Below are 25925 nucleotides of genomic sequence, written 5' to 3' on the forward strand. Positions count from 1 at the left end.
CTTCTTCATTGAAGAACATTTAGTTTTTATTCTAAAAAAACACTGGATTGAATACAATCTATCTGTTGATAAGAATCAAAATTCTTCTTTCTAGAGGAGAAAAAGCCAACACCTTTCCTCCCTTTATAGAATTCCGGTGAGATTTATTTCTGTGTGTTTGTGTATGTACATGTGTGTATGCACTACAATCACATAGATTTCCCTACATATTGTGAAGACACTACCCATTTTTGCTTTGGTTGAAGTAGGAAGGAGGACAAACTTTCAGGAAGTGACTATAAATATACCGAGGGTTTTTTTAGCAGCAATGAGAATTACCATTATATATAGGTTCTATCTCAAGATGTAAATCATTAAAAAGTATGTCAGACGATGTCATCCCTTATTATACTCATGAAAACGTTGAGATCCCCTTGCTTACTCCTTGCATGTGATCATGCCACAGTAGAATACAGGTGAGAGAGAACAAAAACATCAAAGAAGGCAAGCCAAATTCACCTCCATTAGCTGAAGAACCATTTGAAATAAGTTTTTTTTTGAATTATGTATGATGATAGCAACATCAATTCCAAAAGAATGGTAACCTAAAGATGTAAGTAGAGTAAGAGTTAAATGTTAGGTTTATGAATTTGTAAAATATTTCACTCACACACAACTTTCCGACAGTATAGTGTCATTCAATGTCCTTTCAGATGGGTGAGATTTAATAGCAGTGCAAATTTTATTCCTTCTCGTTCACTACCCTCTGCAACTGTATTCTTGGCACTGAAGTTCCTTCTTCTGAGGTTGGACAGTATGATTTAAAGCATGGCTCTCTCCTTATTCCCTATATTAATTAGTCTGCCTGGCTCAAGAAAGTTGCTTGCCAAGGAACATTTTAATTGGGCGTGAGTTTCTGTTAACTAACTAAGTCGATGTTGGTGGCCCTAAAGTTTGGTGCTGATATATACAGATGACCCAATATCACGGAACCTAGGTCTGGCTGGAAATTTTAGTTTCCTTCAATGGCTGTTGAATGAACATATTTCTCTATAATGAGAAGCATTATATATTATCGTAGAGTTGTTAAAGTCTATACCCAGTGTCCACATAAACCTCCCAGTACTTATGAAAACCTACACAGTGATCCTAGATCCCAGACTCTTGGCTACATTAGGGTTTTACAGAGTATAGTTACCTGCTCTGACAGGGTGTTGGGTTTTTTTTTAAACACTGAGCTATTGCACCAGAAGCTTACGAAAGTGAATGGGCCTTTATACGAAGGAATATAATTTATTAATAGTAGCAGCAACACTTTCAAAGCATCTATATACATATATTGTATTAGGTGTCATGAATGTAGGGTATTTGATGTGCAATAATTACAATTAAAAAATTGTGGCAATTCACACCCTAAGAAAATATACTGTATGTACTGTTAAGGAAATGCAAATTGTTGTCTACACTCAGCTATACCTGATTCCCTTTTTGAGGTCCTTTTGCATTTAAAACGTCAAAAACAGACTGCAACGTGGAATGTTTGAAAATAGTGGAGAAAATGCATTGACTTTGAAGCTAAATAGAATAGGTTTCAATTATGGCTCTGCCACTTAGTGACTGCATGACACTGAGGAAGTGTTGCAACTTTGCTGAGCCCTTTACCTTATATATAAAATACTGTTATAAAATTCTACATCACATAGTTTGTAAAGACAAAGGAGGCCCTATGTACATCATAACTGAAACAGATTGTGGCTTTGAGTAAACATGCAGCATAGGGTTGCCCTGTTATTCTTTTAAAGTTACAATGAACACATACACACAACATACACACATCCTTCTCCAAAAGGTCTGGACACACTACTGAAGTCTTCTGGACACAGCAGCTGGCCACGCTCGCACTGAGTGGTACACACAAAGTGTATTTAACAAATATTTGCAAAGATCTGCTTGCCAACCTAAATATGGATCTCCCTTTTGAAGTCAAAAAGGACTCTTCAGGTGAGCAAGATTAAAAATTACATATTTCGTGGTTATTTTCTACAAGCCTCACATTTCTGTGCTTACATTTCATGTAAACAACAGGATCCACAGTATGTGGTAATATATCCTTTTAATGTGACCTTATCACAGTTACCTAAATCTAGCAGATTCATTATTTTGTAAAGGATACAAAATACACATGCAAGCATGTGCACACACACACACACACACACACACACACATTCATGGATCAAACTTCCCAATGGTTTTATTGTTAATTTATGGTAGAGAATTTTGTCTTGCTTTTCTCATTTCTCATTATATACATAAGAGGGCTTGCAAAACAAGGCCTATCTCATTCTTTTAAATGCGTTGAAATTACTATTTGTATTCCTTTGCATTTTTTTTTTATATTAGATAAATCCTCCCACATCAGAACTCAGTACAGAGGAATCCTCCTATAATGCATCTGGAATCGTATCACATCACAGAATGAATTCAACCTAAGCACAAAGCTCATTTTTCTCTGAACCATCTCCTTTGCAAGCAGAATGGGACAATCGAATGAGATAAGGAATGTTAGTTCGTTATCACTCATGTAACAAATCTCTTAATAATACAGAATAGCACGTTGGTTATTTCTAGTGCCAATATTAGGACGGTAATGAGAAAAGAAAAGCATTATATATTCATTCTCCTGACAGGTATTACAATAAGATTGGGGACAGACAGAAAAATTAATCAATTCCACTTGGCCAAAAGGGAAATAGAAATGGTAAGAACGGGTTTGGAAAGAGGAACATAAAAAAAAAAATCCACTGTGCTGGAACAAGTTCAATTCCTGTCCACTTCTGAAGCCTCTTACCAGGCTCTTCTTGGAATCTATTTAAATTCCTACTCCTTACTCTCAGGGTCTTCTATTGATTGGCACCTCGTTGAAAAGAACCTCTGCTAGTTACCTTTCCTGAGCCAGCCCTGTAGCACGACCACAGGGCACAGATTCCCTCTACCTCCTGGACCAACTCTTGTACCAGCAGCCCCAGAATGGAAGCAGAGGAAACGGCGGCGTGTGGTGGTGGGAAGGGAAGGATTCTTAAGTGTGGATCCAAAGCCCTGGTGTCGAGAAGCTTACTAACCATCATCGCAGGGACTTCATCACATGATATTTCTAATTACAATGGGAGAAGATATCTTGGTGAATCTGATTACCTTTAGTGGAGACTAGATTTTATTCTTCACTGTAATGGTGCAGTTATCAAAGAATGCAAAAGTAAAGCTATAGGCTTATGTTTATGTTTATGCTTCAAACTCTGAGCTAGTGGCTTATTTGGGTGGGTTTTAGGAATTCTGAGAGTATTACATTATCCAGACCAACAGAAAGTCTTTCTTTGTGTTTTGAAACTATTCTTTTGAATTTTACAATGTTTAATGTATGTTCCTCTATTTTTTTAAGTTTACTTATTTATTTTGATAGTGTGTGTGTGTGCACGGGGGGAGGGGCAGAGAGAGGGAGACAGAGAATCTCAAGCAGTCTGCGTGGAGCCAGCAGCAGGGCTTGAACTCCAAAACCATGAGATCACGACTGAGCTGAAAACAAGAGTCATAGGCTTAACTGATTGAGCCACCCAGGCACTCCTTTGTTCCTCTATGTTTAGCATAATTTCTGCTTTTTGTCCTTTTTAACTGGCCTTTGTAAATTCGGGGATAGTGGAAGAGTAACATAATTAAAAAATAATTCTGTGAACATAGCCCAGGACTCTCAGAACTGTTCAAAATTAACCTTATTAAAAAAAATTAATGACATCACCAAAAAAGAGAGAAAGAGAGAAGAAAGAAAGAAAGAAAGAAAGAAAGAAAGAAAGAAAGAAAGAAAGAAAGAAAGAAAGATGTATGGCACAGTTCAGCTTGAGAACGCAAGGTCTTTATTTTGGCCAGAAACAAAAACAGAAAAAGAATGGAGAGATTTTATTCAAAACCTGCATTTGTCTGGATTGTTTTTTTTATTGCTATTGTCCACTAAGAGTAAGTTGCTTTTGTGATAACCAACTGCCATCAAATCTCCCAGTGCGACTCCGGGTGGTAGTGGTATTTCCTTCTCTTTTGATGCAGACGGTGCTGGGTTGAGAAGATACTGACAGGGAAGACCACAGGAACTGGAGGTTATGAAAGGGAGGCCCCAGGGAACTTGTCAGAAATGCTACTGAATCAGAAGCTCTGGGGTGGATCCCGGCAGCCAAGTTGGGCGAGCCCTCTGGCTGATTCTGATGCCTGCCACAGTTTGCGAACCACTGATCTAAACCACTCTCAAACATTCACGACGAGGATCGGGAAAGAGGGAAAATCTCGAGTCCCTCACAGCCATGTCAGCTGCACTTCTGAATTCTTGTCTAAATACAGATTGTGACATCATAGAATGACTGCACCATGAGTACTGAGTTTTGTTATTTGTGAAAGAAACCTGAGCCTATCAAAGGAAACAAAAACACGTTAAGTTTGATCATTCAGTAATTGTAATTCACACAGTCTGATGTAAAAATACACAATATTGATAAATGGGTATTGCATGAAAAAAATACACTTAGGTTAATTTTTTTTAATGCTTATAAATTGGGATTCTTTTACCTTGAAGCAAGATATAAAGCTATACAACTGAGTTAGAATTAGTTTTAAAATATCTGTCTGACATGTTTAAAATAACATGTCACTATGAGGTCTCGTGACATGCCATCAAAATAGCACATACCACTTCTGTAGTAACCTTGCATACAGTTGTCAAGGAGTGAATGAACCGGGCATCCTATCTTTGCACTTTATCCCATAGGAAGGACTCCCTGCTTTCTGGGATAACTGGAAGCATACTGCGGGGCTAAATAAAAGCAGTTGTGGACCTGGAGCTTCTCGTGGTTAAAGTGAGGATGCTTTCAGAAGTAAGTATCAAAGAGTTCACCTCAAAGTCCACTTCAAAGCCCAATCATAGTACATCCCCAAATGCTTAAATAAATAGGGGATGTTGTGGTCCATTGGAACACGGTAAATTCAAAGAGCCATTAGTCTGGGATCTGTACCAAAAAGGGCATAGATAGCATTAAGTGTGTCCATGAGTTTCCACTAGTGTTTACAGGAAAAGGTTACATATTTATAAGTTTCAAGTATTTGCTTTTCAAATCGGATAAAACCCAAATGACAGTTATAATCAACACCTGAGTTATTCAGCACAAAATGTAGAGAGGTCTAGAGAAGATACATTTAGAATAACTGTCTCAGTCCCTTCAGGCTACTACAACACAATGTCATGCACAGTGGCTTACAAACAACAGAAGACTATTTATCATGGTTCTGGAAGCTGGGAAGTTCAAGATCATGGCACTGGCAGATTCAGTGCCTGCTGACAGCCTTCCTCCTCAGAGATGGCATGTTCCCCCAGGGTGTCCTTACATGGTAGAGGGAGCAAGGGAGCCTCCATTGGATTCTTTCACAAAGGCACTAATTCCATTCGCTGGAGCTCTGTCCTCATGGCCTACTCACCCTCCAAAGGCCACGTTTCTAATACCATCATCTTCAAGGTTAGGATTTCATCACAGAAATTTTGGCGGGGGTGGGGGGGGGGGACACAACCATTCAGACCATAGCAATTATGCTTTAGGAAATCTATTGTTTGTGTCATTTTCAGGTGGAACAGTGTTAAAGAATTGATAAGAGTGATAGTATATTGCGTTAAAATAGAGAAGATAGGTTAGATAATACGTATATTACATATATCTTATGAATCATTACATAAAAGATAAAATTATGTAGTTCTGTATGCCTGGGATTATTTTGTTTGTTATATTTTACTGGGGAATGGAACACTATCAACTCGATATAACTAGACTAAACATGACAGGGGCAGGAGGAACATGGTTTAGGCTGAAAGGTACTGGGTCACACAGGTGTGACACAGAGGAAGAAAAAATATTGGCACACTTGCAACCATTAGAGAGAATGAGAGACTGCAGGGGAGTTTTAAAACATGTACAGAACACAAGACTGAAGCCATATGGGAAAGCATTTGTGGATAAAAGCATGCAAAATCAACAAGTTCTCAGTTATATTCCTCACCAGTTACATCTTCACCATAAACATATCGTCTGCCTTACAACTGCTCTCTTCATTGCACTCACATTCCTTTTCAATAGAGGCAAGGTTTGACCCCAGGAGTATAAGATAAAGGGATGGGAGACTCAACCGAGTCATTAGTTTAGATACAGGTGGATATGAAGTCCTTTCTCTCAGGACATTTTCTGAGAAAGAATGCATTCCTTAAAATTGAACAGCAAGTAATTTCAGAGCCCCATCTCCACTCAGAAGACTACTCGTTTATGAATGGTTTACCAGAACTGCTTTAATTTCCATTACCCTGCTCTATTTCCAGTGGATTGCGAAAATGATAGACATAGTCCAGCAGAGTTTTCCCAAACAATTTTTTTAAGAATTTTCTAGATGTGTTAAGATGATTGGGAAAAAAGAAAAGTGTAGACTCCTATCTTCTGGGGAAACTAGTAATCGAATGACCAGCAAGACTTGGCAGTCCGAACAGGATGCTGTTCTTTGAAGTTCTATTTGGCAAAGCTTCAAAACTGGTGAGTGGCTAATAGAGAGGTCTACTCTCCTTTACCGAAATCTTGGGGCCAGATGTACTTGAGAATTCAGATAATTTTTCAGATATAAGAAAGTTTATAGCACATTTGCTTTATAGCATATAACTATTCACAGATGGGTCTGAGGGTGCAGTCTGTAATCAAACACATTAACATTTCTGCAAGGATATATGTGTGTGTGTGTGTGTGTGTGTGTGTGTGTGTGTGTGTGTATGTATAAAGTCACACTAAGCTGTATAAATGTAGACTGTTCATGTGACCTCAAGGTAGGTGTTGCCTCCAAATGAGGCAAATGTTGCCTCCAAATGTTTGCCTTTCAAGCTTCTGAAAAAAGATTCAATTTTTAGAGATTTTTGGACTTTGGAAAACAGCTAAGGAATATTCAACCTGAAGAACAAAAATGATTGTTGTTATTTACTACAAGTACTATTATCACTGTTCATGTCACTACTAACACTGTTTATTATATGACAAATGCTTCCAAAATCCTCACCATAATCTTTTAGATGCATCATAAAACCTCATTTTAAGAAATTAAGAGTCAGATACCCGGTAAGGAGCTGAGTCGAGATGTTATTCTACGAATGTCCAATTCAAAAATCCGTGGGGGCACCTGAGTGGCTCAGTCGGTTAAGGCACCTGAATCTTGATTTCAGCTTAGGTCATGATCTCATGGTTTGTAGGATGGAGCAAGCCCTTGTTTGGCTCAGCCTGCACTCACAGAGCATGCTTGGGAATCTCTTTCTGCCGCTTTCTCCCTCTCTCAAAATAAATAAACTTAAATATATACATCATATATATACATGAGACATATATGATATATATATATGTATACATATGATATATATATCACTTCCACTATCTATCTTCCCCTTTTTATTGAACACATATTTATTGAATGCCTACTATGTGTCAGGCATTTCTCCTGACACTGGAGAGACAATAGGGAACAAAACAAATGTTCTATGGTCAGGGAGCTATATTGTAATGAGGGTGGCAGAATTAGACACATAAAAATAGATTTTAAACAACTGCAAAGTAGTGATAAAAATCATGTAGGATAAGGAAATAATTAGTAATGATGAGGAGACACGGACATATTTGCTATAGGGTCCCAAGTAAAGGCCTCTGAAAGCCTGTGAGCTAAGACATGAATGAGCAAAGAAGTGTGGTAACTAGGGAAGAGCATTCCAGGCCGAGAGAAGAGGAAATGCAAATGGTCTGAGGTGTAGGGCAGCCAGATAAAATACCAGTACGTTCCATGTGATGCCAGTGTGTTCCTGTGTGTTGTCAGTGTTCCCCATGTACTATGTAGAACATATTTCTACTGAAAAGTTATTTGCTATTTATCTGAAATGCAAACTTAAAGGGTTGTCCTGTATTTTTAATTTTTCCATCTGGCAACGTCACTGAAGTGAAAATGTGTTCATCCTATTACAGGGATAGCAAAGAGGCTGAGCAAAGAGGTCAAAGCAGCTAGAACAGAGTGACCTGGAAGAAAGAAGTTGAGAAAGATACCAACTGGTATGGAAGTTACCAGCCACATGTGGCCAGTGAGCACTTGAAACGTGGTAGGTCAGCACTGAGATGGGCTTTGAGTCTAAAATGCACCTGAATGCCAAAGACTTGGTATGAAGTTAAAGAAGAAATACCTCAGTAATAATTCACACTGATTACATGATGAATTGATAATATCTAGGATATACTGGGTTAAAGTACTTTATTGAAATTAACATCACTTTCTTCGTTTTGTTATTTAATGTTTCTACTACAAACTTCAAAATGACGTATCATTATTGGACAGTGCTAATGAGAAAGGGAATGGCTAGGCAAGGAAGGAGACCATGCTGAACCTTAAAGACCATGGTAAGGACTTTGGAATTTACTTGAGTGGGATGGAAAGGCATTGGGGGGTTTTAAGCAGAGAGTGATAGGATCTGACATATATTTTTTTTAATGTTTATTATTTTTGAGAGAGAGAGAAAGAGAACGGGCAGGGGAGGGACAAAGAGAGAAGGAGACAGAGGATCTGAAGTGGGCTGTGCCCTGACAGCCTGATGTGGGGCTTGAACTCACGAAATGTAAGATCATAAGCCGAAGTTGGAACTCTCAACCGACTGAGCCACCGAGGTGCCCCGATGGGACGTATTTTAAAAGAATTACTGGAATTGCAGTCTTCAGTCCCCTCCAACAACCCCTTAACTAAGGTGTCTTAAATACAAATGCTTCTTCTTAGGCATTGCCTACTGTTAACAATCTGCAGAAATCAAGTTTACTCTCACCTTGCCTCCCAGGTCCCAGCTAAGTCATCACGTATTGATTGCAGTCTACCAGCCCAGTGGACATTTGGCCTGGGTTCTAAATCCTGCTTTTCAGAGTCACTGATTCAAAAATATTCTTGGAGAACCTACTTGGGCCAGGCACTACTCTAGATGCTAGAGATAGAGTAGAAAAGGAAAAAAGCAATGAAAATTATGTCTCATGGGGTTTATATTTTAATGGAGACAGTTTGTAAACAAAATAAAAATGAAATAAAAAATGAACAAATATTTACAGTATGTTAGATTTAAAGTGGTATAGTAAAAAGTTAAAACAATGGTTAGGGAGTTCCAGAGTGAGTTATTTTCAGTTTAAATAGAGTAATGAGTTGGAAGGCGGCACATGAAGGAAGGGAGGGAGGCACCCACATGGATACGGGGAGAAAGAGAGTTTCAGGCCTAGAAAGCAACTAGCACCGAGGCTCTGAGACTGGATTGCGCTTGGTGTGTTGGAAAAACAGCAGGGGGGACAGGCTGTCTAGGTGGTGAACAGGTGGGACAGTAAGAAACACAGTATGCTGTGACAAAACCACCTACTTCACGGTTCCCTCTTGGATGGCAAAGTCTATTTAAGAAGGTTTAGTACAATTTGAATCAGGACAGAACTTTCGAGACACATATGTTCCCAATGAACGTAGCCTTCATGATTGGTCTTTGCAGCTCCAGAATACCCCTCAGATGCACCACCACAGGGAGGTCAGATGTTTCTATCATCACTGTCCATGTCAGAACTTTTATTTTATTATTTAAGTTTTCTTGTATTTATTTTGAGAGGGGGAGAGAGAGATTGTGTGTGAGAGCAAGGCAGGGCAGAGAGAGAGGGAGAGAGAGAGAATCCCAAGCAGGCTCTGCACTGTCAGAGCAGAGCCCCATGTGGGGCTTGAACTCACCAACCAAGAGATCATGACCTAAGCTGAAGTCAGATGCTAAATTGACTGAGCCACCCAGGTGCCCCCATATCAGAACTTTTAAAATGAGTGCGCTGTGAGCTTTCCTGACCCTCTGGGAAGATGGGCAAGAAGCAAGCAGGGGGCATGACTTTTCAGAGAAAGTTCCATTTGAGAGGCAAAATGAGACTGTGGTTTTTGTTGAGGGAAGCAGATTGGAAACACAAAGGGAATTTCAAAAAAATTTGTATTCATCAAACAAGAATAGGCTAATAGGAAAAAAGAACCAATTAGAGAACTGAGAAATTACACATGCCATTGTCAAAATAAGAAGTTTGTTAAATAGACTGATTAGGATAGGACATTGCATGGTATGTTTTAGATGCCAGTAAGTGGTAACCAAAAAAGAATAATAGAGCAGGATAAGTGGGATCAGGAGGGCCATGTGTGGGAGGGAAGGGGCAGGAGGGAAACAGCTAGACAAAGGCCCTCATGCAGGAACAGGATAAGGAGGCCAATGTGGCTGTAATTTTGCCCTGTACCTAGTATTTCACAATCAAAAAGGTTATAGGGAAGCAGAGGACCTGTGTGGGACCCCTGGGTAATCAAGGACCCCTTAATGTGCATCTGTGTGCAACAGGAGGATGGAACAAGGAATAAGGAGACATTATGCAAAAGAAGAACCATTTAAAAGGGACAGAAGACTGTTTGGGGGAAGAAATATGAAAGCAAAGAAGGTATGTGAACTGTCCCAGTACACGCTGGCCCAATGGCCCATCCGATACCCACTAAATGTCACTGTGGCCTGCTCTCAGGAATTCCCAAGCTAACCCTGGAGAAGGATATGCATGCTGGCGGAGAAAGTGAGACTCCACTGGTGTAGAATCATGGAGATAACTGAAATCAGCATGTTGCAGATGAGTTCTGGGGACATGTCCCTTTATATGTTTTGTGATAAAATGATCCATTTTATCAGTATTTTCCATTCGGAAAACACTGCCGACTATACCCCTATCTTAGAAATTCCTAATTCAGGGGCACCTGGGTGGTTCAGTCGGGTAAGCAATTGACTCTTGATTTCAGCTTAGATCATGCTCTCATGTTTTGTGAGATTGAGCCCCACATCAGGCTCCACGCTGTTAACCAGGGATTCTCTCTTACTCTCCCTCTCTCTGTCTGCCCCTCCTGTTCAAGCTCTCTCTCTCTCTCTCTCTCTTTCTTTCTCTGCCCCTCCCTTGCTCTTGTGCTCTCTCTCTCTCTCAAAAATAAATAAATAAACTTAAAAAAAAAATCCTAATTCACATTGGCACATTAAATGTTTTGAAATGTCCCCAAGTAAGAAACCTGTAGAACCTTGTTTAATCCACCATTTCCCAAATCTATTTGGAAAATAAACCCTTGTATTCATGTAACACATGTTCATATGTATCAGAATTAAGGATACGTAGTCTGTGTGAGAGAACAGCTTTTGGGTGGGCTTGCCGGGCACAGGGACAGGCACAGGGACAGGAGAAGCACCCGTGCGCACTTTCCAGGCACCCCTGCACCCAGCACACTTGGGGTTTTCATAAAGTGTTAGCCCCACCGAAAGTAATCTTGAACAAGAGCCCATCCAAACAGAGTGACCCTACCCCAGCCCCATGTATTGCCTTCACCCTCTTCTTAACCCTCTTTGCCCTGATGGAGAGGAGAGTGATTAGTGATGTCTCCATCTCTCTCTCTCTCTCTCTCTCTCTCTCTCTCAATCCATCCTTGAAAATATTTTACTTTCTCTTTTTTTTTCTCCTCTCACTGCCTAATTCTCCTCTATTAACCATTACCAAAAATTACCAAAAATGTAAATAAAATAAACCAGGCTATGACATCATCAGGGACTACCACCAAAGGAAAAATGTAAAATAAATTCTGTGGCAGGTGAGGCCACTGGCTTCACAAAACACAGAGGCCTCACAGAGAAGCTTGAAGAGCTGGTCAAACTAGAACAGACAGAGAACAGGAGTGGGGATTCAGGATGCGGCAGAGAAAACAGGCCATCAGTACCCAATCCTTTTGCTGTTTCCCTGTTAGTAATGATTTCCCCCATGACTTTAAGTAACAGATTCTGTATTTAATATGCACACATATGTTTTCCACAAACATGTTCATATCTGTCTATTCCATTGCAGATACCTTTTCTACATTAAATGTTCCAACAACAGTAGCATTCTCAGGTTCAGACGTTTAGTTTAGCCGAAGAAATGTCAAAACAGAGAAGAGAGAGTTGTCTATTTCTTCTTAAGGCTTCTGAGTCAACAGGGGGATTGTTTTTATGAGTAGAAAAAAAAAACACGTTAAAAAAAAATAAAAGAACCTAGCACGGGCTTTTGATGTGTTGTGTCCTGCCACTACCTGGCCTGTGATAGTGACAAATTCTTTTAACCTCTGGGGTTTTGGTTTCCTCTTATGGGAAAAGGAAGCGATGATCTAAACCAGAGGTCAGCAAACAGCAAATAATATGCCAAATCCAGCCACCGCCTGTTTTTATAAATAACATTTTACTGGAACGGAGCCACGCCCACTCGTTTATGTATTGCCTATGGCTGGTTTCATTCCACAATGACAGAATTGACTAGAACTGAGTAGTTGTGACAGAGACTGCATGGTCTGTAAAGCCTAAAATATTTAGTCTCTGGCCCTGTAATACAGAAAAAAGTTTGCTCAGTAAGTTTCTGCCAGCTCTGACATCCTGTGATACAGCTTATTACCCCACAAGAGGCTTAATTGTTGTCATTGGAATACAGGTGTTAGGAGAGGAGTAAATGGCCTGAGCAAAGCTACCCCAATTTAAATATTTCATGCACCTTTAGCTGACTGCATTTGCCACCCACAGCATTTTGACAATGAACCACACACCAAATTGCTGTAACCAGTGCCAAGGAAACACATTTGGAAAACAAAGCTTGCTTTCTGGTCCATGCCTTATGAAAATGTATGATGTGAATCGCTCTCAAATAAGGTGTGTGTTGTGCTGTGTCTCCAGCTTTGAATCCCAGAAACCACAACATTCTTCAACTCAGCCTCCTCCACAGAAGAGGGAGAGTTTGCCTTGCCAACCAGATGAACAAACTCTGACATTTTATTTATTTTGCTTTCTGGAAACACTCACTCAAAGGGAAAAGGGTCCCCAAATTTTCTGCAGCTGCTGTCTGGATCTTTACTTTTTATTTTTTATTTTTTAAATATACCCTAGGAAGCTGCCTGGGTGGCCGTGGAGAACAGTTGAATCAGCCTGAATTTCATATATTGGGTGCTTTGCACAGTTTACAGTGATCGGATTATCCACAGGGTCCTGGCCAGGTCTGGCAGCCCATTCACAGTTGCCTACTGCCTAGGATTTGCGACACCAACAGGATTTTCTGGGATGACGTCCTCCCCTTAACATTGAACTCAATACAATGAAAGACAAGCTACTATTCCAGGTTTGACATCAGAGAAGAATTCATTTAGAAAAATGTCAAAAACATAATAACTCAATCACCAAACGATTACAGACCCTGAGCCTCAGAATCACAGAGAGATTCTAAATTGCCTAAGAGATCATTTTCCCATCATGTACATGTGCTTGAGGTGTGCATGTTCTGTTAAACAAGATACCAATTTCGCCGAAGTGCCAATTTTGGCTAATTAATAATTACACATAAAATGAAAAAAAAAGAAAAAAAGAATGACAAGAAAAGTCAGTTACACTGGGATTTCACGGCAGTTGAATAGAATATGTTACTGATGGATGCTGAGAGATGTTGATGAGTTCTTTGTGACCCAAAGTTGCCCCATTCATTCTCTTGTTTCATAGAGGGCACTGGACACTGGGACAGACCCTTGCAGGGATTGAAACAGGGTTATTCACATATATACCACATCCCTACCCATTTTCTATATCGGGGTAATAATCTTGGGAGGAAAAAGAAGCATTTTGATGAGAACATAGTTTGGAAGTTTAGGGCAACTTAGCTGACTGGATCATGCCTCTCACCCCAAGAGACTGAGCACTTTGTACATCTGTGACCAGGGAGCCAGTCCCTGCCATTCTGTCCCTAAGAGGAAAAGGAGAGAAGCAATGTGAGGGGGGAAGTCAAGAAAACAGATCCCACACCATCTCCAAACTCTACTTCCCCCAGCAACGTCCCCAGACTCTGAAGCGGCCCTTGCAGTGAGGAGGAGAGCAGGTCAGGGCAGGGCCCCACATTTTCTGCAGGCTGGTGCCTCACCTCCGATGCAGGTGATTGGAAACTGACATCCACTGAGTGCCAACTCCACACCAAGTACTCTGAATACTCTAAATGCTGAATATTATTTCATGTAATTATTATAATGCTGCAAAGTTGGCATTTCTATGTGATGATTATCCCTGTTTCATGGGTGAGGGGATTTAGATTCAAATGAAGGAAACTGTCTGAAGTAATAGATTTAGTAGTGGCAAAGAAGAGATTTGGACCTAACTCAGTTTGGCTCCAAAATGTTTGCTAGTCCCACTACATTCCTCTGTGGGGAGAAGCCCTCTTCCTTCGGAGCCAGGCTTTCAAGAGAAAACCCTTCCCTTTCTCTGTTTTCACGGAGGATGAGAGAACTCTCTAATGTGGAGTGGACAGGACCTGGTGTCATCTCCAGGAGTATCTTGGCTTTTGTCTCCAAACCCCCCCAACTCTGACTTAGAAGCTGCTGTGGCCTTGCTGGCCGTGCCCTGGAACCACTCAGTGGATCAAGACCAGTGACAGTTTTAGCAGTTTATGGCAAGCCAGTCTATAGTGATTCCTTGGAAGTCTTGCCATGTAGTCTTGCCAACTGCTATGCAGATGTGTATGTGTGGATCTGTGATACAGGTGACGGCTCTGCAGGAGTGTCGCTTTGCCCAGAGTGCAGCTACGAGGCCCTGGCCACCCTAAAGAATAAAGAGGGGTCATCTCTTTATTTTCACTCTCCTGTCTCCCCATAAGGCTATGGTTAACACTCCACTGCTCCCAGGGATGAGCTGTCTTTCCTGCCTCTATCATCGCATGGAGATGATGCTACAGCGGTCAGAAATCTCAGCAAGGCGGACACACAGGAGACAAGGGGAGTCTGTGAGTGAAAAGTTCAAGTTCAGAGAATTATTATTTCAAAGAATATGACACATGCACACACGTGTATATGTGTATACATGTAGGCAAAGAAAGCAAGAGGAAGTAGGCGGTAGGGAATTTGCGATCCTTCGGGAGGCCATTTTGATAACAAACTAAGAATGATTCACATAACTTGGTTCTTCTAAAGTGCTTGAGTTGAAAGCAATTTCTTTGCAACGGCAGGTGAGAAATCTGCCCCCCCAACCCACCACCTTGTTTACACTTGGGTTCCCTTTAGAAAATTTTATATAGAATTTACAAAGTACTTGATCTAAAGTGGTTCATTACGAATATCAAATGTGTGAGACTTGATTAATCAGATATGATAAAGACTAAGGCTTATCCGAGGAAGGGTTTGTCCACAGCCACTATTTCTCCATTCCAAAATTGGTGTCTTTTTTAATTTTTTTTTTTTAACATTTATTTACTTTTGAGACAGAGAGAGACAGAGCATGAACGGGGGAGGGTCAGAGAGAGGGAGACACAGAATCGGAAGCAGGCTCCAGGCTCTGAGCTGTCAGCACAGAGCCCGACGCGGGGCTCGAACCCACGGACCTGAGATCATGACCTGAGACGAAGTCGGCTGCTTAACCGACCGAGCCACCCAGGCGCCCCCAAAATTGGTGTCTTAAAGGACTCTCTGATCACCTCAAGCTAGAAAAAATAAATTTTGCAGACATAAATACAAGGATACCTGTGAAAATGGTGAAGCAGTTGTCTCTGTACATAGAAACTGAGGGGACAAGTAGGGTTGGAGGGGGATTTACCTACACACTTCTGTGTCTATTGGATTTTGAATCAGGTGCTTTGCTTATTCAAGTTAATTGAAATGAAACTTTAAAATTAATATTCAGTGTCACTATTTTTATTTACTATCTCTTTAAAAGGAAGCCATTTGTCTTATATTTATTCTCCTCATGTATTTGCTATGACCTTCAAGATCTTCAGAGCATCTCATTATTCGTTTCTTATCTCTGTCCACTTCCACTCACTGGCATGCTACACCTGGAATGTTCTTCAGCACTTTTTACATGTTTATGCCATATGTCTGTATCTGGATCGTGGGTCTCCAAGGGAGACTGCCAAGGAAGGTTGTATGAGTGTTGGTCTGCCTCTTACCAATTGTATATCCTTGTCCAAGTTACTAAAACCCTGTATAGGCTCAGTGGCCTCCTTTGTGAAAAGAAGACAATATAGTAATAAAATACTTTGTTGCATTATCAAAATGTTAAATAATAATATCTTGTTGATCTGTCAAAACATCAAAAATTTCCAGTGCTCCATACATAGTATTGACTCGATAAATAATAATTAATATGCCTTTGTGTTTAGAACAATATATAACTCTCACACTTTACATTCTTAAATTTTACGAAATCGTGTTAGTGTAAAAAAAAAAAGTCTGTGAATGAAGCAAATAGGAAATATGGAGAAGCATATAGACGGTGATAAGAATTGGAATAGATGGGCAAATGGTAGGTGTCATCTAGAAATCACATTTCTTCTACTGCCTCTCTCAAATCCAGACAAAGTGGGAACCATGCATAAAAACTACAGACGACTGGAGTGCCTGGGTGGCTCAGCTGGTTGAGCACCTGACTTCAGCTCAGGTCACGATCTCACGGTTTGTGAGTTTGAGCCCTGCGTTGGGCTCACTGCTGTCAGCATGGAGCCTGCTTTAGATCTTCTGTCCCCCTCTCTCTCTGATCCTTCCCCACTCACATTCTGTCTCAAAAATAAGTAAACATAAAAAACAAAACAACAACAACAACAAAAACTACAGAAGACCATCTCCTTCCACCTTGTTTTTTCCTGGGTTGCTTTCTTGGTAAGTTGCCAAGCAGAATATGGAATCCAGGTTCTGTCATTTAAGATGTACTTTTCACCCTGGGTTTTCCGCACAGTCCTTCGGTTTTGATCTTTGGATTCCAGTATTCCTAATTACTTGGAAGTGATTCCCAGCCCTAGCAGAGCCCAGCCTCCATCATTAGCCACTTGCCTGTCTGGCAAGACTTGATCCAGAGAGGAAGTGAGTGGAAAGGCGTTCATGGTTGGGGTCAGTAAACTTTATTGGCTATCCAACGCATGCTGAGTAGTGTCCTCAGGCGGTGTGGGGTACACGCCTATGTCCCAGACATAAAAGAAATAATATGTTTGGCTCCATTCCCCTGGAGTCTTGTGCAAAGTCAAAATGAAACACAGAAAGGCAGACTCTAGGTTATACATGGATGCACTCGGTCTTGTGGAAGGTTGGGTTGAAACATACAATCTGGGCTCTGCTTCCTTCTCTCTTTCTCCTGTCCTCGGCAAATGCTTGACCCATCATTTCTAATTAAAATGCATTTTCTGGCAGGAAGATCATCTGGCACACATATTTTAACCAATTTTAAACAAATAAATAAATGGGTCTGTCCCCAAACTCCTGTGTGGACCAGACTGTGGGTGGTCATTCTGAGGTTAGACTCCAGGGCAGGAAACACCCCGGTCACACTTTTCAAAGTACCAGGCAGCCAAGTAACTAATTACACTCAGAAATTCTTTTAATCCCAGGTGGCAGGACCATTCAGCATCACCACATATAGACTATATTCCACACAGATTGGGAAGAGTGTAAATGGCCATATGTCAGGAACAAAAGAGAATTTAACCATATGCCAGCAACGCAGCATAATTTTGCCTTTTGTCACAGATCCTGACCCTTATATTATATCCAGTTTATAGTCTTAGTAGTAACATTAAATGCAATCAAGACAACGCAAATATGTCACATCCCCTTATAGGAAGCAAAGGGACACCTTCTCTTGTTCCTGACACTTGGCTGTTAAACCCAGCAGTAAAATGTTCACATGTAAACCGTGAAGGAAGAACACCTGGAATCTGGGAGAAAGGCATCATTCGTCACTTTTGTCTTTAAATATGCAGAAATATTTTTCCTATCATCTTATGCCTTTTTATAGGCTGTTAATGATGGGAGAACCTGATCAAATGCAGGCGGACTTTCACACTTAGAATGGATGAGAGGAAGGCAGCAAATGCTCAACACGTGTTGCCCACCACTAGCCAGGGAACAGCTTTGCGTTACATCGTATTAAACTTTCAGACTGACACAGACTTGGGAGAGCATTCACGTTCCCACAAGCACGCCTTAACTCTACACACCCCTGCTCCCGATCAAGAACAGTGAATGGCTCGACTAATTCCTCCACTCCTGCCGTTTGTTTCCTTTTTGCTGGAAACTGGGAACTCCTAAGGTCATCATATACAATTTGCAGATATTCAAAGTCCAGATTCCTATTAAGGAATGCAGGAGGCTTCCAGTTCTGACATGGTCTTCCACGAAGGATGCTTTGAGCGCGCTGGGTTTGACACCGTTTTAGCCAGTCAGGTGTCTGCGCAGTTCCCAACGGAGCACCCAGACATCAAACTCACATTGGTGCTGCAAAATATTTTAAATTTTAAAGGGCGAACCCATCCGTCCAACACTACACAGACCATTATTATTAAGCAGTTTAGACCTAACTAGTTAAAACACAGAATAGATCGGTATTTCTTATGGGTTAGGAGGGCCAAAAAAAAAAAATTCCTTTGAAAGCAAAGGAGTCCAGAATCCAGAAAGTTTGGGAATCTCTAACATATTCCCATTTATATGAACCCCAAATTCAAGAACATGAACTTCTACACGGCATCTGACTCATTCTATATCCGGGAAAGCATACTATGGAGAACAGAGGAACCCCCACTTATGAAATACTTACGGGAAAAAGCAAACTTGCAGAGCAGTGTCTCAACCGTCTTTTGGTTTCTACTCGATGCTAATGGCTGTTTCCAAAATCCTAAAGACTTCCCCTGGAGGGAATCAATAAACAATTCCCAGCAAGGATGAAACAGGGACCCGAGCTTTGTGCTGTATGCTGTGCAGCAGAGGGGGCTTTGAAAACAGAAGTGAGATGGCATCTGTTGCTTCTCATTCCATCTGTGTTCTCTAATGTAACTCTAGAGGACCTTGAGCAGTCCCTTTGAAACCACTTGGTCTTGTGCAAGAACACAGATGCCAACAGTTTAACAAGGATGATACTCAGTGCAGCCTTTCAGAAGAAATGAGAAGGCTGGTATGAGCTATTAAGCTCTGCAGGAAACTGTGATCTGTTTAAAGAAGCAAGAGATATTTAGGGTCCAGAAACGTATGGAAGTAAATTTGACCCAAGGTATTGCACGCAGTGACTGAAAGATAAAATACTATGGCCATAATCCTATAAGGAATCGGAGACTGAATTAGGACATTACGAAGTACAAAAACATTGTCAGTTCGGCCATAAAGCCTTGGCAGGGGAAACAAACCTAAAGGCAGAGGCGAGCAAATCTCTTGATTCTACTATGCTGGAGCCATCTGGAGTCAGAAGATTAATCTCTTTTGTTTGACAATGACTACTTAATGATCCATTCATTTCTTTAAAGTCAGCTCTACAACATTTTTGGAAGAAAAAACAAATTGTAACTCACTTCAATCCCAATTGCACGCTTATAGCTCTCTCCTAAAGAAAATAACTGATTAATAACATTGCAACATCCAAACTAAAAGGGAGAGTAATGCCAGAAATTGCCCATGGATCATGAATCTCTTCCTTTGGGTTTTTCTCTACTGAACATCAAACTGTGCCTCAGGCTATGACTCTCTTTGCTCCTAGGACAATTTCTCTCTAGAAACCTCATTCAGTCTCATGGCTTTGAAGGCCACCCATCTGCTGCTAAATCACAAATTTATTTCTCCAACCCAGACCCTGTCCCGGAACTCCAGATTCATATATCCAATCACCTATTTACTGTTTCTATCTGGATATCTAATAGATGTTTCAAACTTAACACGTAAAAACAGACATCTTGGTTTTCAGATCCCAAACCTATCCTCTACCAGTCATTATAAACGGCACTGCCATCCACCCAAGTGCCTCAGCCAGAAACTACTGATTCCTCTCATTCTCCTACGCCCTATTGCCAATCAACCTGCTTTGATTCTACTGCCAAAGGCTGTAATAATTTCTCTGCATCTCTCCATTTCATTTGCCAGCCACTGTCTCTAGCCTTGAAACTCGTCTCTCTCTTCCATTCCTGTCCTCCTCCATCCAATTTTCCACACATAGTCTTTAAAATATAATTAAGATTACTTTCTCTGTCTATGGATACCCTCCACTGGTTTTCAAATGCACTAGATTACAGTTTGAACCCCTTAGTCACATCTGAGGCTCCTACATGATCTATCCCTACCAAACTTAACAAAATTCAGGTGTTCCTAATCTCCCCTTCAATCTCTCCATTCATGCCATACTTCTCTCTTTTCTTTGAAGATACCAAGCTCATTCTCACCTTAAGGTTTTGTAGGACCTGTATTATCTTCCTGGAATCTTCTGTTCTTCACATGCCTGCCTTTTTACCATGCAGGTCTCATTTAATTAAATTAATTAATTAATTTATTTATTTATTGCAGGGAAAGTACGAGGGGGGAAGAGAAAATCCTGAGCAGTCCAGTCCATGTCCAGGGTGGAGCCCGTTATGGGGCTTGATTTCACGACTGCAAGATCATGATCTGAGCCAAAACCAAAAACCAGGTGCTTAACCGAATGAGCCACCCAGGCACCCCAATTCAGGTCTCATTTTAAATGACACCTGTTTGGAGATACATTTTGTGTCCGGTTCCACATGTCTTCCAGTTACTTCCTATTATCTGGCCAGAGCAATAAGCACTACTTGCATACCTATCTGTTTCTTTACTTGTGTGCATTTCTTATCTCTTACCTCACTGAGATATAAGTTCCAGCAGTGTAGGGAGCTGTCTCCCCATTCAACACTGGATGACCAAGTGCGCACTCAGCACACGTCACGTGCTCGGTATGTGTTCACTAAAAGTCACTGAACTAAAAATGGGTACCTCAGGCCATCTCTTCTGTCCTGCTAGTTATATACATAGATATACATACACGTGTTCTGTGATGGTCATTTGTGGACATCACTAAAGCTCACTTCTCTTCAGACTTAACAATGAAGAAAAAAATAAATAATGGAGGATGAGAAAAGGAAATAGGAAATAGTGCTGCAATTCTCATCCTATAATTAAATTGATGGCTAGATTATGATATGAAAGAATACCTCCTTTGTATATCTGGAAAATGAATGACAGACATACTCCATTAAAAACGTGTGTTCCTTGAGTTAGGGAACAGTTTCCACATCCTTAACACAAATTTCTCTAAACTAATTTCACAGGCCTTGATATAATATACAGAACTGGTTGTTTATTTTTATGTATATTTTAAAAGATCAGCATAATCACCTTAAATGAATTTAAATAGCTTCAATTATGTTCCCATCCTCAGCGGGGGGTAAATAGTAGCACAGGGTTGTGTTAAGTCAAATTAAGCTCCTGCATTTCTCAGAGATTTTAAGGATGCCTATTGGCATGTTTATCCTTCTACTTAAATACAGTGTTATTTAATTTTTTCAGAAAAAAATCTTAATATTTATTTACTTTTGAGACACAGAGAAAGACAGAGCATGAGTTTGGAGGGCAGGGGAAGAGAGAGGGAGACACAGAATCTGAAGCAGGCTCCAGGCTCTGAGCTGTCAGCATAGAGCCTGACACGGGGCTCAAACCCACAAACTGTGAAATCATGACCTGAGCCAAAGTCAGACGCTTAACTGACTGAGCCATCCAGGCGTGCCTACTGTTATTTGATTTTTTACAAATTATAGCAGAGCTATTACTAGAGCATGTACCTAAGTTAATATACATACTACATTATAATTTGATGAAACTTTCTCTAGGATGAGCAAGACATTTCCTTCTTGTGAGAATCTCTCATCCTGTGAGAACACGCTGCTTACATGCCATGCTTTCTCTAGGTGTCTTTTCTGTCTGCAACGCAAGTTCTGTTCTGTAGGTGAAGAAGGAAGTGATGTTAATTTTCCCAAAAATAGATGTGAGAAAGTGAAAACCCAAGAATTGAAGGGAAGAGCATTTTTTACCACTAGAAAAATAAAATCAGTACCTCATGCAGACTTCTGAGTGTTGTAATCCACCTCTTTAACCATAGCAAGTTTTCCAACTTTTAAGTATCCTTTCAAACAAGGGGGAAATAAGATGTTTAAGCATATTATGGAGAGCTTTCAACAGTAGCTGAGATGTAGACTTATTTAACTTTTACTAATTAAAGGAAAATTTGATATGATGAGGATAGTTAGGAGCCTTAAATATTGGAGGTTGTAGGGGGTGTCTGGGTGGTTCAGTCGGTTAAGCCTCTGACTTTGGCTCAGGCCATGATCTCACAGTTCGTGGGTTCAAGCCCCACATCGGGCTCTGGACTGACAGCATGGAGCCTGGAGCCTGCTCTCCCTCGCTCTCTGCCCCTCCCCCACTCCTCTCTCTCTCTCTCTCTCTCTCTCTCTCTCTCTCTTTCTTTAAGAAACAAATAAACATTAAAAAATTTTTAAAAACATGTTGGAAGTCTAAAAATTAAATCAAGTTACATAAATTTAAGAGATCCATTTTTATTTTGTTGTATCACTTAAGCTTAGCATTGTATGTATATCATGGTTCTTATTTTATACACACACACACCCCATACAGTTTTATATAAATAATTATCTATAGTTATAAATTTCCAGAAATTTTGAGAGATCCTTCCCTCAAAAGGTCATTTGAATGCCATGTAATTTGCCACCACATCCAGTCACTTTCCCCCCAGAACCTTCATCTCACACTTCAGCTTCCAGCAGCATTCACAAGCCCCAAATTTCATACAGCTGCAAACACTATTAGGACTAAATATCATGGGTGACATCACCAAGACGGTGGCATAGGACACCCCAGCCTCTGTTTCCCTATAAGATCAACAATTTGACAGTTATCCATGAATAAAAACAGCTCTGGGAAAGGTCAGAACTCCACATAGAAAACTACAGTAACACAGGTGAACAGCAACAATAAAACTTGAGAATAAACAACCTAACATTACACCTCAAGGAGAAAGAAGAACTATCCCAAAGTTAAAGGAGAAAGGAAATAACAAAAATCAGAGCAGAAATAAGTGAAATGGGGACCAGAAAAATAACAGAAAAAAATCAACAAAGAGATGCTTTTTAAAAAAACAAAATTGATATAGGGCACCTGGGTGGCTCAGTCAGTTAAGCATTTGACTTTAGCTCAGGTCGTGATCTCACAGTTCGTGGGTTCGAGCCCCAGTTGGGCTCTCTGCTGTCAGCATGGAGCCCACTTCGGATCCTCTGTCCCCCTCTCTCTCCGCCCCTTCTCTGCTTATGCTCCCTCTCTCTCAAAAATAAACATTTTTTTAATTGACAAACTTTTACATAGATTAACTTTAAAAAGGAGAGAGAAGACTTAATACATATAATCAAATCAAATATGACTGATATCAGAGAAATATCAGTTCTGAAGAAATTACTATGAGCAATTATACACTAGCAAATTGAATAACCTAGTAGATATGGATATATTCTTGGAAACGTACAAACTACCAAGACTAAAACATGAGTAAGTAGAAAATATAAAGAGACTAATAATGAGAAGGGAGATTGAATCAGTAATCAAAACTCACCAACAAAGTAACCCCAGGACCAGATGGTTTCACTGGTGAAATCTACCAAACATTTAAAGTAGAATTAACTCCAATCCTTCTCAAACTTTTCCAAAAAAACTGAATAGGAGGGAATACTCCTATTCAAACTCATTTTACAAGAACAGCATTACCTTGATACAAATGCCAGATAAAGATACCAAAAGCAAATAAAACTATAGGCCAATACCACTGACAAACATATGTGCAAAAATTCCCAACAACATATTAGCAAACCAAGTTAAACAGCACATTTAAAAAAATTATACACTGTGACCAAGTGGGATTTATTCCTGGAGTGCAAAGATGGTCCAACATATGCAAATCAATAAATGTGATATTCCACATGAATGAAATGAAACATAAAAATCACATGGTCATCTCAACAGATGCAGAATAAGCATTTGATAAAATCCAACATGCTTTCATGATAAACATACTCAACACAATAAAGGCCATATATGACAAGCCCACGGCTAACATCACGCTCAACAGTGAAAGATTGAAAAATTTTCCTCTAAGATCAGAACCTAACGAGGATGGAAAACAATATGGAGTTTCTTCAAAAAATTAAAAATAGAACTACCACATGATCCAGTAATACCACTTATGGGTATATCCCAAGGAAATAAAAACAGGATTTCAATGCGATTTCTGCAATCCCATGCCCGCTGTGGCTTTATTCACAATAGTCAAGAAATGAAAACAAGGGATGAATAGATAAAGAAGATGTGGTGTATCTATACAATAGGATATTATTCAGTCATGAGAAAGAAGGAAATCCTGCCATCCACAACAACATAGATGGAATTTCTAGTATTATGCTAAGTGAAATAAATCAGACAGAGAAAGACACAACTGAACTCACAGAAACAGAAAGCAGAATAGTGGTTACAGGGGTGATGGGCAAAAAGTACAAACTTCCATTTATAGGATGAATAAGTTCTGGGATGTAATGTACAGCACAGTGATTATCGTTAATAATACTGCACCACATACTTGAAAGTTGCTAAGCGAGCAGTTATTAAATGTTCTCCCCATGCCCCCCCCAACACACACACAAGAAAATAAAATAGTAATGTGACATGATGAAGGTGTTAGCTAACACTATGATGGTAGGCATTTTTCAATATATAAGTATATGAAATCAACATGCTGTACATCTTAAACTTATTCAATGTTACATATCAATTATATCCCAATAAAGCTGGGGAAAAAACTAATAATCAGTTCTACTTACCAATTCACTTAATATACCTCCAACAACTGTCGCTTTTACGAACTCATTGAGAAAGAGTTTTTCAGAAAATTCTCATGTACCTTTATATTAATTTACTTGGGCTGTCATAATAAAGTATCACAGAGTGAATGGCTGAAACAACAGAAATCTATTTTCTCACATTTCAGAGGCTAGAAGTCTGAGATCAAGATCTTGGCAGGGCTGGTTTTTTCTGAGGCCTCTCTGCTTGGTATGCAGATGGCCATCTTCTCATGTCTTCACATGGCCCTTCCTTCTGTGTAATTGTCTGTTATGTATTCCTCTTCTTATATGAAAGCCAATCATATTGGGGTAGGGCCTTTCCTAATAATCTTTACTGTAACTTAATTACCTATGTAAATATCCTATCTCTAAATGCAGTCCAAGGGGTTAGAACTTCATTATCTGAATGCTTGAGGAACACACAATTCAGCCCATAACAATGTTCAGTGAATTTTTTCAAAATATAACTAGAAACAGAAGTCAACAAAATAATCAAGTTTCAAATTAATAAAGAACAGATAATAAAAATATACTTTAAAATATCTGTGAAATACACTAAATTCAGAGTCGTTTTCAACATTTTTTTAAGTTTATTTATTTATTTTGAGAGAGAGAGAGAGAGAGCGAGCACACAAGTAGGGGAGGGGCAGAGAGAGAGAAAGGGAGAGACAAAATCCCAAGCAGGCTCCACACTGTCAGTGCAGGCCCTGATGTGGGGCTCAACCTCACAAACCGTGAGATCATGACCTGAGCCAAAATCAAGAGTCAGACACTTAACTGACTGAGACACCCAAGTGCCCCAAATTTAGAGTAGTTTTATTTGAAGAACATTAGAGCCTGGGTTCTCTACCACCTTGCTGCCTATCATACACATCTGAAGGGAGTTATGTACTTCTAACATTCATTCATTAAATGATATGCCCAAATCACATGGCTAATTGATGAGGAAACCAAAATTAGATAAAGACTATATGATTTACTTTTACAAACAACAACATAAAAATATTTTGCCAATATTGAGTTGATCACATCCAGAATACTCTGGATTTGAAATGGTAATATATAAGAATAATTTTAAAGGATTTATTTCCTTAAATG

At 39.9% G+C, this 25925-nt stretch overlaps 1 long non-coding RNA gene across 18 annotated transcripts in view; it reads right to left on the reverse strand.

Annotated features, from left to right (window-relative positions):
• LOC132663585 (uncharacterized) overlaps positions 1-25925 on the reverse strand; it is a 553467-nt gene that overhangs the window by 19064 nt on the left and 508478 nt on the right. For 16 of the 18 annotated variants that reach the window (XR_013551842.2, XR_013551839.2, XR_013551840.2 and 13 more), the window contains 3 exons: positions 21983-22051; positions 21729-21868; positions 3889-4426 (listed from right to left, as the gene is read on the reverse strand). The exons of 1 other annotated variant lie outside the window; for it this stretch is intronic. This is a non-coding gene — a long non-coding RNA (uncharacterized LOC132663585). Of the gene's footprint in view, positions 1-3888; positions 4427-21728; positions 21869-21982; positions 22052-25925 lie in introns of those variants that run through there. One more of the 18 variants, XR_013551828.2, reaches the window with a different exon arrangement.

Source organism: Panthera onca, chromosome D4 (genome assembly GCF_046562875.1).
Source record: "Panthera onca isolate mPanOnc1 chromosome D4, mPanOnc1 haplotype 2, whole genome shotgun sequence".
Taxonomy (NCBI): Eukaryota; Metazoa; Chordata; class Mammalia; order Carnivora; family Felidae; genus Panthera; species Panthera onca.